The sequence below is a fragment of the Balaenoptera acutorostrata genome, chromosome 5, assembly GCF_949987535.1.
Source record: "Balaenoptera acutorostrata chromosome 5, mBalAcu1.1, whole genome shotgun sequence".
NCBI classification, from domain to species: domain Eukaryota; kingdom Metazoa; phylum Chordata; class Mammalia; order Artiodactyla; family Balaenopteridae; genus Balaenoptera; species Balaenoptera acutorostrata.
In genome coordinates this window covers 24,996,953-25,013,568 of record NC_080068.1, presented here as the reverse complement: position 1 = coordinate 25,013,568, position 16,616 = coordinate 24,996,953, and the positions used below count along the sequence as shown (strand labels likewise).

General features: G+C 38.2%; 1 pseudogene; it reads left to right on the top strand.

The window, feature by feature from the left end:
• Positions 1-804: 804 nt before the first annotated feature.
• On the top strand, positions 805-7,865 carry LOC102999496 (eukaryotic peptide chain release factor subunit 1-like; annotated as a pseudogene).
• Positions 7,866-16,616: the final 8,751 nt, after the last annotated feature.

The window sequence follows — 16,616 nt, the reverse complement described above, 5'->3', positions numbered from 1 at the left end:
ATCTCCCTGCCTGCAGTTGGGACGTGGTGCTGTGCAGTGGTGGATTTTGTGCACCCACCAAATCACGGGGCACCTGTGAGCATCTGTACCCAATGAGTATTCCCATGCCAAGAGTTCAACATTAAATAGCAACTAAAACGCCATGACAGGTTGAGAGAGACTTAGAAAGAAAGGAAAAACTCTATATTTAGTACCTTTGATGTCAGTTTTTTTGCTCGTCTTTTGAACAAGGACCACATGTTTTCCTTTCACACTGGACCCTTGCAAATCATGTAGCTGGCTCTGTGTAGAGATTTTCTTTTCAGGCTTACTGTGTTGATCATTTCACAATGTATACAAATGTGAAATCATTATGTTGTACACCTGAAACTAATATGATGTTGTAAGTCAGTTATACTTCAATTTAAAAAAAAGTAATAACTCCTTGCAAGGTGAAGATTTAAAAAGTGGCAAGAAAAAATGACCCATCTCTACTGTTTACTGCTGCCAAGAATTCTATTGTAGTGTTAATAAGCATCACTATCAGTTATATATTCTCAGACTTGAATTGTGGTTCAAATCATAAAAGAGTACAGTGGGGGAAAAAAAGTTAAATCATTAACTTAAAAGATCATACACTATGTAAGTGGAAGTTTCAGTATTTGAATTTTGGTCTAACTGATGGCAAAGTTCATGCTTTTCCAACAGTCTTCCATAAGTAGGAGGAAAGATGAGTGAATGATGTCACAAAAGGCAAGGTAAAAAAAATTACTGAAATTAGAAATTGTCGAGAGCCGACGCTGGGAGGCGACCCTCAGCAATGGCACAAGCATGATATCATTGATCATTCCTCCCAAAGACCAGATTTCACGAGTGGCAAAAATGTTAGCAGATGAGTTTGAACTGCATCTAACATTAAGTCACGAGTAAACTACCTTTCAGTCCTGGGAGCCATTACATCTGTACAACGAAGACTCAAACTTTATAACAAAGTACCGCCAAATGGCCTGGTTGTTTACTGTGGTACAATTGTAACAGAAGAAGGAAAGGAAAAGAAAGTCAACATTGACTTTGAACTTTTCAAACCAATTAATACATCATTGTATTTGTGTGACAAATTCCATACAGAGGCTCTTATAGCACTACTTTCAGATGATAGCAAAGTTTGGCTTCATTGTAATAGATGGTAGTGGTGCACTTTTTGGCACACTCCAAGGAAATACAAGAGAAGTCCTGCACAAACTCACTTTGGATCTCCCAAAGAAACATGGTAGAGGAGTTCAGTCAGCCTTGTGTTTTGCCCGTTTATGAATGGAAAAGCGACATAACTATGTTGGGAAAGTAGCTGAGACTACTGTGCAGCTGTTTATTTCTGGGGACAAAGTGAGTGTGGCTGGTCTCATTTTAGCTGGATCAGCTGACTTTAAAACTGAACTAAGGGCTTCCCTGGTGGCGCAGTGGTTGAGAATCTGCCTGCCAATGCAGGGGACACGGGTTCGAGCCCTGGTCTGGGAAGATCCCACATGCCGCGGAGCAACTGGGCCCGTGAGCCACAATTACTGAGCTTGAGCGTCTGAAGCCTGTGCTCCGCAACAGAAGAGGCCGCGATGGTGAGGGGCCCGCGCACCGCGATGAAGAGTGGCCCCCGCTCGCCGCAACTAGAGAAAGCCCTCGCACAGAAACGAAGACCCAACACAGCTATAAATAAATAAGTAAAATTTAAAAAAAACAAAAAACAAAAAAAACTGAACTAAGTCAGTCTGATATGTTTGATCAGAGGTTGCAATCAAAAGTTTTCAAATTAGCTGATATATCTTATGGTGGTGAAAATGGATTCAACCAAGATATCGAGTTATCTACCAAAGTCCTCTCCAACATGAAGTTCATTCAAGAGAAGAAGTTAATAGGGCAATACTTTGATGAAATCAGTCAGGACACGGGCAAGTACTGTTTTGGAGTTGAAGATACACTAAAGGCTTTAGAAATGGGAGCTGTAGAGATTCTAATAGTCCATGGAAATCTGGATATAATGAGATATATTCTTCATTGCCAAGGCACAGAAGAGGAGAAAATTCTCTAACTCCAGAACAAGAGAAGGATAAATCTCATTTTACAGACAAAGAGACAGGACAAGAACATGAACTGATTGAGAGCATGCCCCTGCTGGAATGGTTTGCTAACAACTATAAAAAATTTGGAGCTACATTGGAAATTGTCACAGATAAATCACAAGAAGGATTCCAGTTTGTGAAAGGATTTGGTGGAATTGATCTGATTAACAAAAGAGAGGGCTTCCCTGGTGGCGCAGTGGTTGGGAGTCTGCCTGCCGGTGCAGGGGACGCGGGTTCAAGCCCTGGTCTGGGAGGATCCCACATGCCGCGGAGCGGCTCGGCCCGTGGGCCACAATTACTGAGCCTGCGCGTCTGGAGCCTGTGCTCGGCAGCGAGAGGCCGCGATAGTGGGAGGCCCACGCACCGCAATGAAGAGTGGCCCCCGCACCGCGATGAGGAGTGGCCCCCGCTTGCCACAACTGGAGAAGGCCCTCACACAGAAACGAAGACCCAACAAAGCCATACATACATACATACATAAAAAGAATGTAAGCAGACAAGAATAGCATTAAAAAAAAAAAACAAAAGAGAAAGAATTATTGAAGAAATGTTGATTGTCCAGCTGCGAATGGAAACCACATGGTTACTACCATGAATCCATAACAAATGATTTGGGCAAAAATATATTGCTCCGTTAGTTCAATGGAGAGTGAAATTTTAGAGAGATGTTAATAGGTGTTTGGGGATAGTATTTTTTAACTCCAGGTTTTAAGAGATCATTCAAAATGATTATCTATCATGGCAAGCAAGATTTTCAACAGGTATACGTGTCAGAATGAAGGAGGTAAGGAAAAGGGCAAAAGGGAGTTGCCAGAAATATTCATCTTCTTGCCATTCCATAAGGGGTGTTTCTTTTCAAAACACTTGAGTATCTTCTGGGTAGGAGAATTTTAAAGAAATATCTCTAATAGATATGTGAGCTCCTACTATGTAAGAGGAGACTATTTTAGAGGCAGCGGTGAGCCAAATTTAAAAACAAAATGTTTACTATCTAACATGAAAAGGTATGTCCCAGGATTTTACTATAACAATGCTGAATGTGCATTTTTTCAAAGTCTTCAACATTTGAGCCCTCCTCTATCTCTGGGCAGGACCATATGCTTACTTTTTCTTATGGCAACTGATATTTCTTGACATCAAGACATCCAAACCAGTTAAAGAGCCTCACCAGCTTCCATGGTCCTCACTCTGAACCCCAATCCTCTTCCTAAGATGGGAACATTTGGATGTCTGACTCTTGCAGGGCCCCTGAGCTGACTTTGCTCCCTTAGTGAGAAAGGGGTTGCTCTCACCTTCTAGTTCAGATTCTGCAGGATGAGCTGGTTTCAGCAAATGTAAGAACGTGCTCTTCTGCTTTTTGAGACTCTCTCTCAAGCAAAGATTGTGGGTCCACAGTGAAATCCAATTGTCATTTCATTTTGTTTTATTTGGTGTACAAAAGTGAAAATTTCCCATTTGTTTCTTTTTAGAGCAAGCATGTGGGTTTCCTAAACAAGAGGGCCATCAGCCAAGGAATTAGTAGATCTGCTCATTTTACCTCAATGCAAACAATCTATCTTTTAGAAAATATTCAGTGGGTTTAGTCCGTCTTATTTAAGGATACTAACTATAGAGCACAGGGAACTCTACTCAATATTCTGTAATGACCTACATGGGAAAATAATCTAAAAAAGAGTGGATATATGTATATGTATAACTGATTCACTTTGCCATACAGCAGAAAGCAACACAACATTGTAAATCAACTATATTCCAATTAAAAAAAAAAAACTAATCATAATGGATTACTCTTCTGTGATCCCATAAGAAGGAAAAGCTTCATAAACATGAGCAATGTCCCATTCTAGGGCTATTTCCCTGCAGCTCCCCACAAAGGGCAAAAGGAAACAGCACAGAGGAATGAGGAAGCAGCTAAGATGAACCTTTAGTGACTTATGAAAGTGATCAGGTATTTGCTTATCTGAGCGATAGATAAAATATTAAGAGGTGTGATTTCTTTTCAAAAGTTTGGAGAGGGAGGTGGTTGCAATATTAAGACTTATACTAGGCAAACAACCTGGTTAGATTTAAGAATCAATTGATCTGAACACTTGGATTTTATTAGTTAAGAAAGAAATCATTGATTTTACCAAATCGGAAAAGAAGAAGTAAAGCTGTCACTATTTGCAGATGACATGATGCTATACATAGAGAATCCTAAAGATGCTACCAGAAAACTCCTAGAGCTAATCAATGAATTTGGTAAAGTAGCAGGATACAAAATTAATGCACAGAAATCTCTTGCATTTCTGTACACTAATGACGAAAAATCTGAAAGTGAAATTAAGAAAACACTCCCATTTACCATTGCAACAAAAAGAATAAAATATCTAGGAATAAACCTACCTAAGGAGACAAAAGACCTGTATGCAGAAAATTATAAGACACTGATGAAAGAAATTAAAGTTGATACAAATAGATGGAGAGATATACCATGTTCCTGGATTGGAAGAATCAACATTGTGAAAATGACTCTACTACCCAAAACAATCTACAGATTCAATGCAATCCCTATCAAACTACCACTGGCATTTTTCACAGAACTAGAACAAAAAATTTCACAATTTGTATGGAAACACAAAAGACCCCGAATAGCCAAAGCAATCTTGAGAACGAAAAATGGAGCTGGGGGAATCAGGCTCCCTGACTTCAGACTATATTACAAAGCTTCAGTAATCAAGACAGTTTGGTACTGGCACAAAAACAGAAATATAGATCAATGGAACAGGATAGAAAGCCCAGAGGTAAACCCACACACATATGGTCACCTTATATTTGATAAAGGAGGCAAGCATATACAGTGGAGAAAAGACAGCCTCTTCAATAAGTGGTGCTGGGAAAATTGGACAGGAACATGTAAAAGTATGAAATTAGAACACTCCCTGACACCATGCACAAAAATAAACTCAAAATGGATTAAAGACCTAAGTGTAAGGGCAGACACTATCAAACTCTTAGAGGAAAACATAGGCAGAACACTCTATGACATACATCACAGCAAGATTCTTTTTGACCCAGCTCCCAGAGAAATGGAAATAAGAACACAAATAAACAAATGGAACTTAAAAGCTTTTGCACAGCAAAGGAAACCATAAACAAGACCAAAAGACAACCCTCAGAATGGGAGAAAATATTTGCAAATGAAGCAACTGACAAAGGATTAATCTCCAAGATTTACAAGCAGCTCAATAACAAAAAAACGAACAACCCAATCCAAAAATGGGCAGAAGATCTAAATAGACATTTCTCCAAAGAAGATATACAGATGGCCTACAGACACATGAAAGAATGCTCAACATCATTAATCATTAGAGAAATGCAAATCAAAACTACAATGAGATATCATCTCACACCGGTCAGAATGGCCATCATCAAAAAATCTAGAAACAATAAATGCTGGAGAGGGTGTGGAGAAAAGGGAACACTCTTGCACTGTTGGTGGGAATGTAAATTGATACAGCCACTATGGAGAACAGTATGGAGGTTCCTTAAAAAACTACAAATAGAACTACCATACGACCCAGCAATCCCACTACTGGGCATATACCCTGAGAAAACCATAGGTCAAAAAGAGTCATGTACCAAAATGTTCATTGCAGCTCTATTTACAATAGCCAGGACATGGAAGCAACCTAAATGTCCATCGACAGATGAATGGATAAAGAAGATGTGGCACATATATACAATGGAATATTACTCAGCCATAAAAAGAAATGAAATGGAGGTATTTGTAATGAGGTGGATGGAGTTGGAGTCTGTCATACAGAGTGAAGTAAGTCAGAAAGAGAAAAACAAATACAGTATGCTAACACATATATACGGAATCTAAGGGAAAAAAAATAAAAGGCCATGAAGAACCTAGTGGCAAGACAGGAATAAAGACACAGACCTACTAGAGAATGGACTTGAGGATATGGGGAGGGGGTGGGGTGAGATGTGACAGGGTGAGAGAGTGTCATGGACATATATACACTACCAAATGTAAAATAGATAACTAGTGGGAAGCAGCCGCATAGCACAGGGAGATCAGCTCGGTGCTTTGTGACCACCTAGAGGGGTGGGATGGGGAGGGTGGGAGGGAGGGAGATGCAAGAGAGAAGAGAAATGGGAACATATTGTATATGTATAACTGATTCACTTTGTTATAAAGCAGAAGCTAACACACCAAAGGGAAAAAAAAAAAAAAAAAAAGAAAGAAATCATTGATTTTACACTACTCATGTTTTATTTGGAAAATCTGTCATTCATTTGAAGGCTTATTCTGCTTTGCCCAGCCATATTGTGTGTATGGTTACACACATAGGTGCTGAGAAACAAGAAATGGAACTGGGTACAGAGCTATAGTCAAAGAATAGGGACATCATTTAGGTACAGGCAGGGATATCTATTCCACAAACAAAATCCAGAAGCATGCAACCTGGTATAAAAGCTAGTAAAAACTCAGCTTGGAATGTAAATCCCAGCAAAGACTAAGCCAAAAATATAAGTCAGAACAATGTAACAGTTGCTATTTATTAAGCTCATTTTGAAGGTGGAGAAACAGGCTTGGACAAGTTAAGTGAGTCGCTCAGGTAGCCAGAGTCAGAATTCAAAATCTCAAGTCTACCCGACACCAAATGGGCTTTCTGGTCTCCCTCTTTGCCTCCATGTGCCGGACATCGCAGAGCCAGACACAGGTGGAGATACCCAGTTAATGGTCTGGGTAGGGAGGGGCCCCTGGGAGCCAGGTGTTTGATGGGAGCTCATTCTAATCTTTTCCAGACAGTGTCAGGCTGTCTCAGACATTCTGGGAGAGAAAACCACAATAATACATTTACACCTCCATGCCAATGTAAATTTATCTTCTTTAATCAAGTCAGCAACTACACGGTTGGAACACAGCTCTTCATTCTCACAGAAAGTCAAATATTGCAACTCAGAATCATCCATAAGTGTTCTCTGCATTCATCACTGGACCTCTCTTTTATTACTCATAGTGTTCAATTAAATTCTGTTGAGCTGTTAATAGGTTTTATTTTTGTGTCTCTGAATGTACTAAGTCAATTTTGATTTAATAGTTGTTTTCATTTTACAGCTACTGTAAATTTCCAGCACGTACATTTTATTGTCAGAGAAGGCCCTTTGCCACTAATTTAAGGCTTTCTGCTCTTTCGCTTCGATTTTTAGTAACTTTAATTCAAAAAATGTATTAGACAATCTATTTTCACAGAAAATGCCATACTACTCCACAAACATTTGTTCTCTTTATGATTAAAATAGCTGAGATTTGTCTGTATCTTAGAATTAGAAAAGAATTTAGAAATCATCCGTCTCTGTCTGCACTTCATATGAAAAGAAATGGAGTATGAAGGCAGTTAAAAAATGTAGCCAAAGTCACACTACAGTAGCCAAAACAAACACCCAGGACTTGTGTCTACAGCCCATTGCTCCAACCTGCCATGCCTCTTATGCTGCCAAAGATCAAGCTGATTACATCAGAGAAGCTGCCAAAACCCTGTTAATGTACTTACATATCTCAGCCATACTCAGACTACACTGAAAAACTTTTTTTTTTAATTAGGCGAAATACATGAAAAATATGACAATTCATTACCATGTAATGCAAAATAAACTCGATTCTACTCTGATCCATCAGATTCATTAGCAAAAAATTGTTCACGACTTGAAAATGTGAGAATTTCTGAAAGGCCTACTCTGGTACAGGCTCTCTGCTTCGGCTGCAGTGAACATGGTTGATCCCTTTTGCAGGATGAGAAATGAATGTATGGAATACTTGAGGTAGTATACTACTCAGTGGACATTCAAAACTTTTCTATTTACGACAGTGCTGCAAAATACCTATCATTTCTATTTCACAGGTGGGGAAGCTGAGTCTTTGATTCTGTGTCAGGTGGAGTCACCAAGAAGTTGAGGGAAGAGAAACTGCCTAGTAGGGTGAGGAACACTGGAGGGTGGCTAGGATAGTTTCCTCTGAGTTTACCCAGTTGGCTGCCCTTGGATAAGTTGCTCTCCTCTCATGTCTTCCTTTCATCTGCTGTAAAATGAGGGTGTTGGCCTAAATGAATTTTATGTCTCATTCCAAGAATGAAACACCAGAATCCAAGTCTCTTGAGGCCTAATTTCTGTGACTACACAACACTGAATATAGTCAATATAAAATGAGAAGTGCTATATTTAAAATAGATAACCAACAAGGACCTACTGTAAAAAAATATTTTTTAATTAAAAAAAAAGTATGAGAAGCCTCTTGAACAAGTCTAAAGCATCTGAATGTGGACCAAACAGTGAAGAAAAGAAGGAAACTGATGCTTTGCTAAATTTGAGGACTCTGCAGGAGACCCATTCATGCTCTGGAGATTTAAGATAATGCAATCTGGATTTACCTGTTTATAGATATTATTAGCAGTCACAACTAGGATGACAGCAGTGATAGGCACAATATAATCTGATATATGTTAGAGCATTACTGTGCTACTCTTGAAACTTTTCCCCCAATCCTTGCTAAAAGTACTATCTTCCTTAAATCAGCTATGCTATTCAAGTGTCTTAAAATGGAATCTCTGCAAGTCTATCTTGATTACCAAATCAGTAGTGAACGTTAGCTGTGTTCACTGTTGATCTGGTAAGTAGGTGCAACTGCATCTGGATATAGTTCTCAAAGCTTTCACTTGTGGTCAAATGGGGTAAGAAGGCAATCAGCCATGTAATGTAAAGTGGTACATATCTCCTATCACTTTTAATTGGATCAATTCCTAACATTTCCACTTTCCTACTCCCTCTCACTGCTGTGCTCCTGTCAAGGAATATTGGCTGGATTTGATATGGGAAATAAAGGGAGAAGGTCCAAGCCAAAAACAATTCATTTTTTCTCATTTTTTTCCACTTTTAGTATCAACAGGCCATGAAGACGCACAGATTTTTATTTATGTCCCTTTAGGGTCAACATGTTTTCATTTATTTATGTTTTATTTAAAGAAAACAGGGATATTGGTTCAAGATGGCAGAGTAGAAGGACGTGTGCTCTCTCCCTCTTGCGAGAGCACCGGAATCACAGCTAACTGCTGAACAGTCATAGACAAGAAGACACTGGAACTCACCAAAAAAGACACCTCACATCCAAAGACAAAGGAGAAGCCATAATGAGACAGTAGGAGGGGCACAATCACAGTAAAATCAAATCCTATAATGGCTGGGTGGGTGACTCACAAACTGGAGAACAATTATACCACAGAAGTCGACCCAGTGGAGTGAAGGTTCTGAGCCCCACATCAGGCTTCCCAACCTGGGGGTCTGGTAATGGGAGGAGGAATTCCTAGAGAATCAGACTTTGAAGGCTAGTGGTATTTGATTGCAGGGCTTCGACAGGACTGGGGGAAACAGAGACTCAACTCTTGGAGGACACACACAAAGTAGTGTGCACATCAGAACCCAGGGGGAAGGAGCAGTGACCCCATAGGAGACTGAACCAGACCTACCTGCTAGTGTTGGAGGGTCTGCTGCTGAGGTGGGGGCGTGGCTGTGGCTCACCACGGGGACAAGGACACTAGCAGCAGAAGTTCTGGGAAGTACTCCTTGGCATGAGCCCTTCCAGAATTAGCCCCACCAAACAGCCTGTAGTCTCCAGTGCTGGGTTGCCTCAGGCCAAACAACCAACAGAGAGGGAACTCAGCCCCACCCATCAGAAGACAAGTGGATTAAAGTTTTACTGAGCTCTGCCCACTACAGCAACACCCAGCTCTACTCACCACCAGTCCCTCTCATCAGGAACCTTGCATAAGCCTCTTAGATAGCCTCATCCACAAGAAGGCAGACAGCAGAAGCAAGAAGAAGAATTACAATCCTTGCAGCCTGTGGAATGAAAACCACATTCACAGAAAGACAGACAAAATGAAAAGGCAGAGAACTATGTATCACATGAAGGAACATGATAAAACCCCAGAAAAACAATGAAATGAAGTAGACAAAGGCAGTCTTCCAGAAAAAGAATTCAGAATAATGGTAGTGACCATGATCCAGGACCTCGGAAAAAGAATGGAGGCAAATATCGAGAAGATGCAAGAAATGTTTAACAAAGACCTAAAAGAATTAAAGAACAAACACCTAGAAGAATTAAATAACAAACAAAGATGAACAATACAATAACTGAAATGAAAAAGACACTAGAAGGAATCAATAGGAGAATAACTGAGGCAGAAGAATGGTTAAGTGCCCTGGAAGACAGAATGGTGGAATTCACTGACACAGAACAGAATAAAGAAAAAATAATGAAAAGAAATGAAGACAGCCTAAGAGACCTCTGGGGCAATATTAAGTGCACCAACATTCACATTATAGGGGTCCCAGAAGGAGAAGAGAGAGAGAAAGGACCTGAGAAAATATTTGAAGAGATTATACTTGAAAACTTCCCTAACATGAAAAAGGAAATAGCCACCCAAGTCCAGGAAGCACAGAGAGATCCAGGCAGGATAAACCCAAGGAGAAACATGCTGAGACACATAGTAATCAAATAGGCAAAAATTAAAGACAAAGAAAAATTATTAAAAGTAACAAGGGCAAAATGACAAATAACATAGAAGGGAACTCCCATAAGGTTAACAGCTGATTTCTCAGCAGAAACTCTACAAGCCAGAACAGATTGGTGCAATATGTTTAAAGTGATGAAAGGGAAGAACCTACAACCAAGATTACTCTACCTGGCAAGGATTTCATTCAGATTCAACAGAGAAATCAAAAGCTTTACAGACAAGCAAAAGCTAAGAGAATTCAGCACCACCAAACCAGCTCTACAACAAATGCTAAAGGAACTTTTCTAAGTGGGAAATACAACAGAACAAAAGGACCTACAAAAACAAACCCAAAACAATTAAGAAAATGGTCATAGGAACATACATATCGATAATTACCTTAAACGTGAATGGATTAAATGCTCCAACCAAAAGACACAGGCTCACAGAATGGATACAAAAACAAGACCCATATATATGCTGTCTACAAGAGACCCACTTTAGACCTAGGGACACATACAGCTTGAAAGTTAGGGGATAGAAAAAGATGTTCCATGCAAATGGATAGCAAAAGAAAGCTGGAGTAGCAACACTCGTATCAGCTAAAATAGACTTTAAGATAAAGAATGTTACAAGAGACAAGGAAGGACACTACATAATGATCAAGGGATCAATCCAAGAAGAAGATATAACAATTATAAATATATATTCACCCAACATAGGAGCACCTCGATACATAAGGCAAATGTTAACAGCTATAAAAGAGGAAATTGACAGTAACACAATAATAGTGGGTGACTTTAACACCTCACTTACACCACTGGACACATCATCCAGACAGAAAATTAATAAGGAAACACAAGCTTTAAATGACACAATAGACCAGATAGATTTAATTGATATTTATAGGACATTCCATCTGAAAATAGCAGATTACACTTTCTTCTCAAGTGCACACAGAACATTCTCCAGGATAGATTATATCTTGGGTCACAAATCAAGCCTCAGTAAATTTAAGAAAATTGAAATCATATCAAGCATCTTTTCTGACCACAACGCTATGAGATTAGGCATTAATTACAGGGGAAAAAAGCTTAAAAACACAAACACATGGAGGCTAAACCATACATTACTAAGTAACCAAGAGATCACTGAAGAAAGCAAAGAGGAAATCAAGAAATACCTAGAGACAAATGACAATGAAAACATTATGCTCCAAAACCTATGGGATGCAGCGGAAGCAGTTCTAAGAGGGAATTTTATTGCCATACAATCCTACCTCAAGAAACAAGAAAAATCTCAAATAAACAATCTAACTTTACACTTAAAGGAACTAGAGAAAGAAGAAAAAAAAAACCCAATGTTAGGAAAAGGAAAGAAATCATCAAGATCAGAGCAGAAATAAAAGAAATAGAAACAAAGAAAACAATAGCAAAGATCAATAAAACTATAAGCTGGTTCTTTGAGAAGATAAACAAAATTGATAAACCTTTAACCAGACTCATCAAGAAAAAGAGGGAGAGGACTCAAATCAACAGAATTAGAAATGAAAAAGGAGAAGTTACAATGGACACTGCAGAAATACAAAGCATCATAAGACACTACTACAAGCAACTCTATGCCAATAAAATGGACAACCTGGAAGAAATGGACAAATTCTTAGAAAGGTATAACCTTCCAAGACTGAACCAGGAAGAAATAGAAAATAGGAACAGACCAATCACAAGTAATGAAATTGAAACTGTGATTAAAAATCTTCCAGCAAACAAAAGTCCAGGACCAGATGGCTTCACAGGTGAATTCTATCAAACATTTAGAGAAGAGCTAACACCCATCCTTCTCAAACTCTTGAAAAAATTGTAGTGGAAGGAACACTCCCAAACTCATTCTATGAGGCCACCATCACCCTGATACCAAAACCAGACAAAGATACTACAAAAAAAGAAACTTACAGACCAATATCACTGATGAATATAGATGCAAATATCCTCAACAAAATACTAGCAAACAGAATCCAACAACACAATAAAAGGATCATACACCATGATCAAGTGGGGTTTATCCCAGGGATGCAAGGATTCTTCAATATATGCAAATCAATCAATGTGATACACCATATTAACAAATTGAAAAATAAAAACCATAGGATAATCTCAACAGATGCAGAAAAAGCTTTTGACAAAATTCAACACTCATTTATGATAAAAACTCTCCAGAAAGTGGGCATTGAGGGAAACTACCTCAACATAATAAAAGCCATATATGACAAACCCACAGCAAACATCGTCCTCAATGGTGAAAAACTGAATGCATTTCCTCTAAGATCAGTAAGAAGACAAGGATATCCACACCCGCCACTATTATTCAACACAGTTTTGGAAGTCCTAGCCACAGCAATCAGAGAAGAAAAAGAAATAAAAGGAATCCAAATTGCAAAAGAAGAAGTAAATCTGTTAGCAGATGACATGATACTATACATCGATAATCCTAAAGATGCCACTAGAAAGCTACTAGAGCTAATCAGTGAATCTGGTAAAGTTGCAGGATACAAAATTAATGCACAGAAATCTCGTGCATTCCTATATACTAACAACGCAAAATCTCAAAGAGAAATTAAGGAAACACTCCCATTTACCATTGCAACAAAAAGAATAAAATACCTAGGAATAAACTTACCTAAGGAGGTAAAAGATCTGTACTCAAAAAACTATAAGACACTGATGAAAGAAATCAAAGATGACACAAACAGATGGAGAGATATACCATGTTCTTGGATTGGAAGAATCAACATTGTGAAAATGACTGTACTACCCAAAGCAATCTACAGATTCAGTGCAATCCCTATCAAATTACCAATGGCATGTTTTACAGAACTAGAACAAAAAATCTTAAAATATGTATGGAGACACAAAAGACCCTGAATAGCCAAAGCAATCTTGAGGGAAAAAAACGAAGCTGGAGGAATCAGACTCCCTGACTTCAGACTATACTACAAAGCTGCAGTAATCAAGACAATATGGTACTGGCACAAAAACAGAAATATAGATCAATGGAACAGGATGGAAAGCCCAGAGGTAAACCCAGGCACCTATGGTCAACTAACCTATGACAAAGGAGGCAAGGATATACAATGGAGAAAAGATAGTCTCTTCAATAAGTGGTGCTGGGAAAACTGGACAACTACATGTAAAAGAATGAAATTAGAACACTCCGAACACCATACACAAAAATAAACTCAAAATGGATTAAAGATCTAAATGTAAGAATGAACACTGTAAAACTCTTAGAGGAAAACATAAGAAGAATACTCTTTGACATAAATCACATCAAGATCATTTTTGACTGCCCTTCTAGAGTAATGGAAATAAAAACGAAAATAAACAAATGGGACCTAATGAAACAAAAGCTTTTGCACAGCAAAGGAAACTATAAACAAGATGAATAGATAACCCTCAGAAATGGGAGAAAATATTGCAAATGAATCAATGGAGAAAGGATTAATCTCCAAAACATATAAGTGACACATGCGGCTCAATATTAAAGAAACAAACCCAATCAAAAAAATGGGCAGTAGACCTAAATAGACATTTCTCCAAAGAAGACATACAGATGGTCAAATAGCACATGAAAAGATGCTTGACATCACTAATTATTAGAGAAATGTAAATCAAAACTACAATGAGGTATCACATCACACTGGTCAGAATGGCCATCATCAAAAAATCTACAAACAATTAATGCTGGAGAGGGTGTGGAGAAAATGGAACACTTTTGCACTGTTGGTGGGAATGTAAATTGATACAGTCACTATGGACAACAGTATGGAGGTTCCTTAAAAAACTAAAAATAGAATTACCGTATGATGCAGCAATCCCACTACTGGGCATATACCCAGAGAAAATCATAATTCAAAAAGACGTATGCACTCCAATGTTCATTGCAGCACTTTTTACAATAGCCAGGTCATGGAAGCAACCTAAATGCCCATCGACAGATGAAAGGATAAAGAAGATGTGGTACATATATACGATGGAATATTACTCAGCCATAAAAAAGGAATGAAATTGGGTCATTTGTAGAGACGTGGATGAACCTAGAGACTGTAATGCACAGTTAAGTAAGTCAGAAAGAGAAAAATAAATGTCGTATATTAACACATATATAAGGAATCTAGAAAAATGGTACAGATGAACCGGTTTGCAAGGCAGAAGTGGAGACACAGATGTAGAGAACAAACGTATGGACACCAAGGGGGAAAGCAGGGTTGGATGGGGTGGTGGGATGAATTGGGAGATTGGGATTGACATATATACACTAATATGTATAAAATAGATAGCTAGTAAGAACCTGCTGTGTTAAAAAAATAAAATTAAATTAAAAAAAAAAGAAAGAAAACAGAACACAGAGAGACTGTGAGTGTGTCTGTGTGTGTTCTGCATTTCTCACTAAAATCCTAATTCCTAACTGAAGGATGTTAAAATCCAAATAAGAAAATTCCTGGAGTTTAAATTCAGCATGTACTATAACATCTTATTCAAAGATCTCTGATAAATACTTACTGACTGATTGAGTAAACATATAATCATAGTGTACAATATTATGCCCTGAAAAGTTTATCCCATTATCTTTCAAGGCAGTTGATAAAATGGGAGAAAAAAATGGACATATTTTCATTTAAAAAAACAGCGATATCCTTTGTTTCTTTTTGTCCTAGTCTGATTTGTTTTTACAAACAGAAAAAGAATAACTGAGTAAGGCTTCAGGAGGTCAAGCGTGAAGAATAAGAAGGAAACAGAAGTTATCTTGTCCAAGTAGGGAGTCAGGATGACAGTTCATGAAGCAAGAACACTCAGAAGACATTGGCCTCGGGGAGCGCAGAGCAATAAAGCGCATTGCCAGTGAGCCTGGGCAGCCAGCGGGGGCTCAGCTGTCAGACTATCTAAACTTGGGCTCAACAACATTTGTGTAATTCCATGTTAGCAAATATGGTCAGTTATTTGTTTCTCATTTTTAAGCATTTTTCTACAGAATATATTAGGGAAACTTGGTCCAAATATAATTTCATTCAGTTGACATGTCAGTCTTCCCTCCTTTATTATTATTATCTTTTTTTTTTTTTTTTTTTTTTACAATTTCCATTCCAGTAAACTGAATTCAGCAAAATTTGTCACTGATGTAAGAAGTCTTTGAAAAAATTAATTTCTAACTCCGATGAGTAACATAAGCAGCTTTTTTTTTTTTTTTTTTTTGCTTTCCATCCATGAAACTTTTTTTATACAATTTTTAAAGGTTATGGTCCATTTACAGTTATTCCAAAACATTGGCTCTATTCCCCCTGTTGTACAATGCATCTTTGTGGCCTATCTTACACCCAATAGTTTGTACCTCTTAATCTCTTACCCTTATTTTTCCCCTCCCCCTTCTCCCTACCAGTAACCACTAGTTCGTTCTCTATATCTGTGAGTCTGCTGCTTTTCTGTTATACTCTCTAGTTTGTTATATATTTTTGGGTTCCACATATGTGATATCATACAGGATTTGTCTTTCTGTGTCTGACTTATTTCAGTTAGCATAATGCCTTCCAAGTCCATCCAAGTTGCTGCAAATGGTAAATTTTCATTCCTTTTTATGGCTGTATAGTATTCCATTATATATATATAATACCTCGTCTCCATCCATTCATCTGTTGATGGACACTTAGGTTGGTTCCATGACTTGGCAATTATAAATAGTACTGCTATAACATAAGCAGCTTTAAAACAGATTTTCAAAGAGGAAATATGACTTCCTAATGCAGACCATCTCTATTATCCTGAACAACTCAGATCTAATCTCTGCAGTGTAAAACATGGGCTTAAAAGTGTTCAGGCTGAGGATTAATAGCTCTAGCACAGATTTTATGTGCAAGTTTAAATGTCCAACTATGTGATAGATTTCCATACGTGTAAGTGGTTTACATTTGGGTTTGCAGTGATTGCATCTA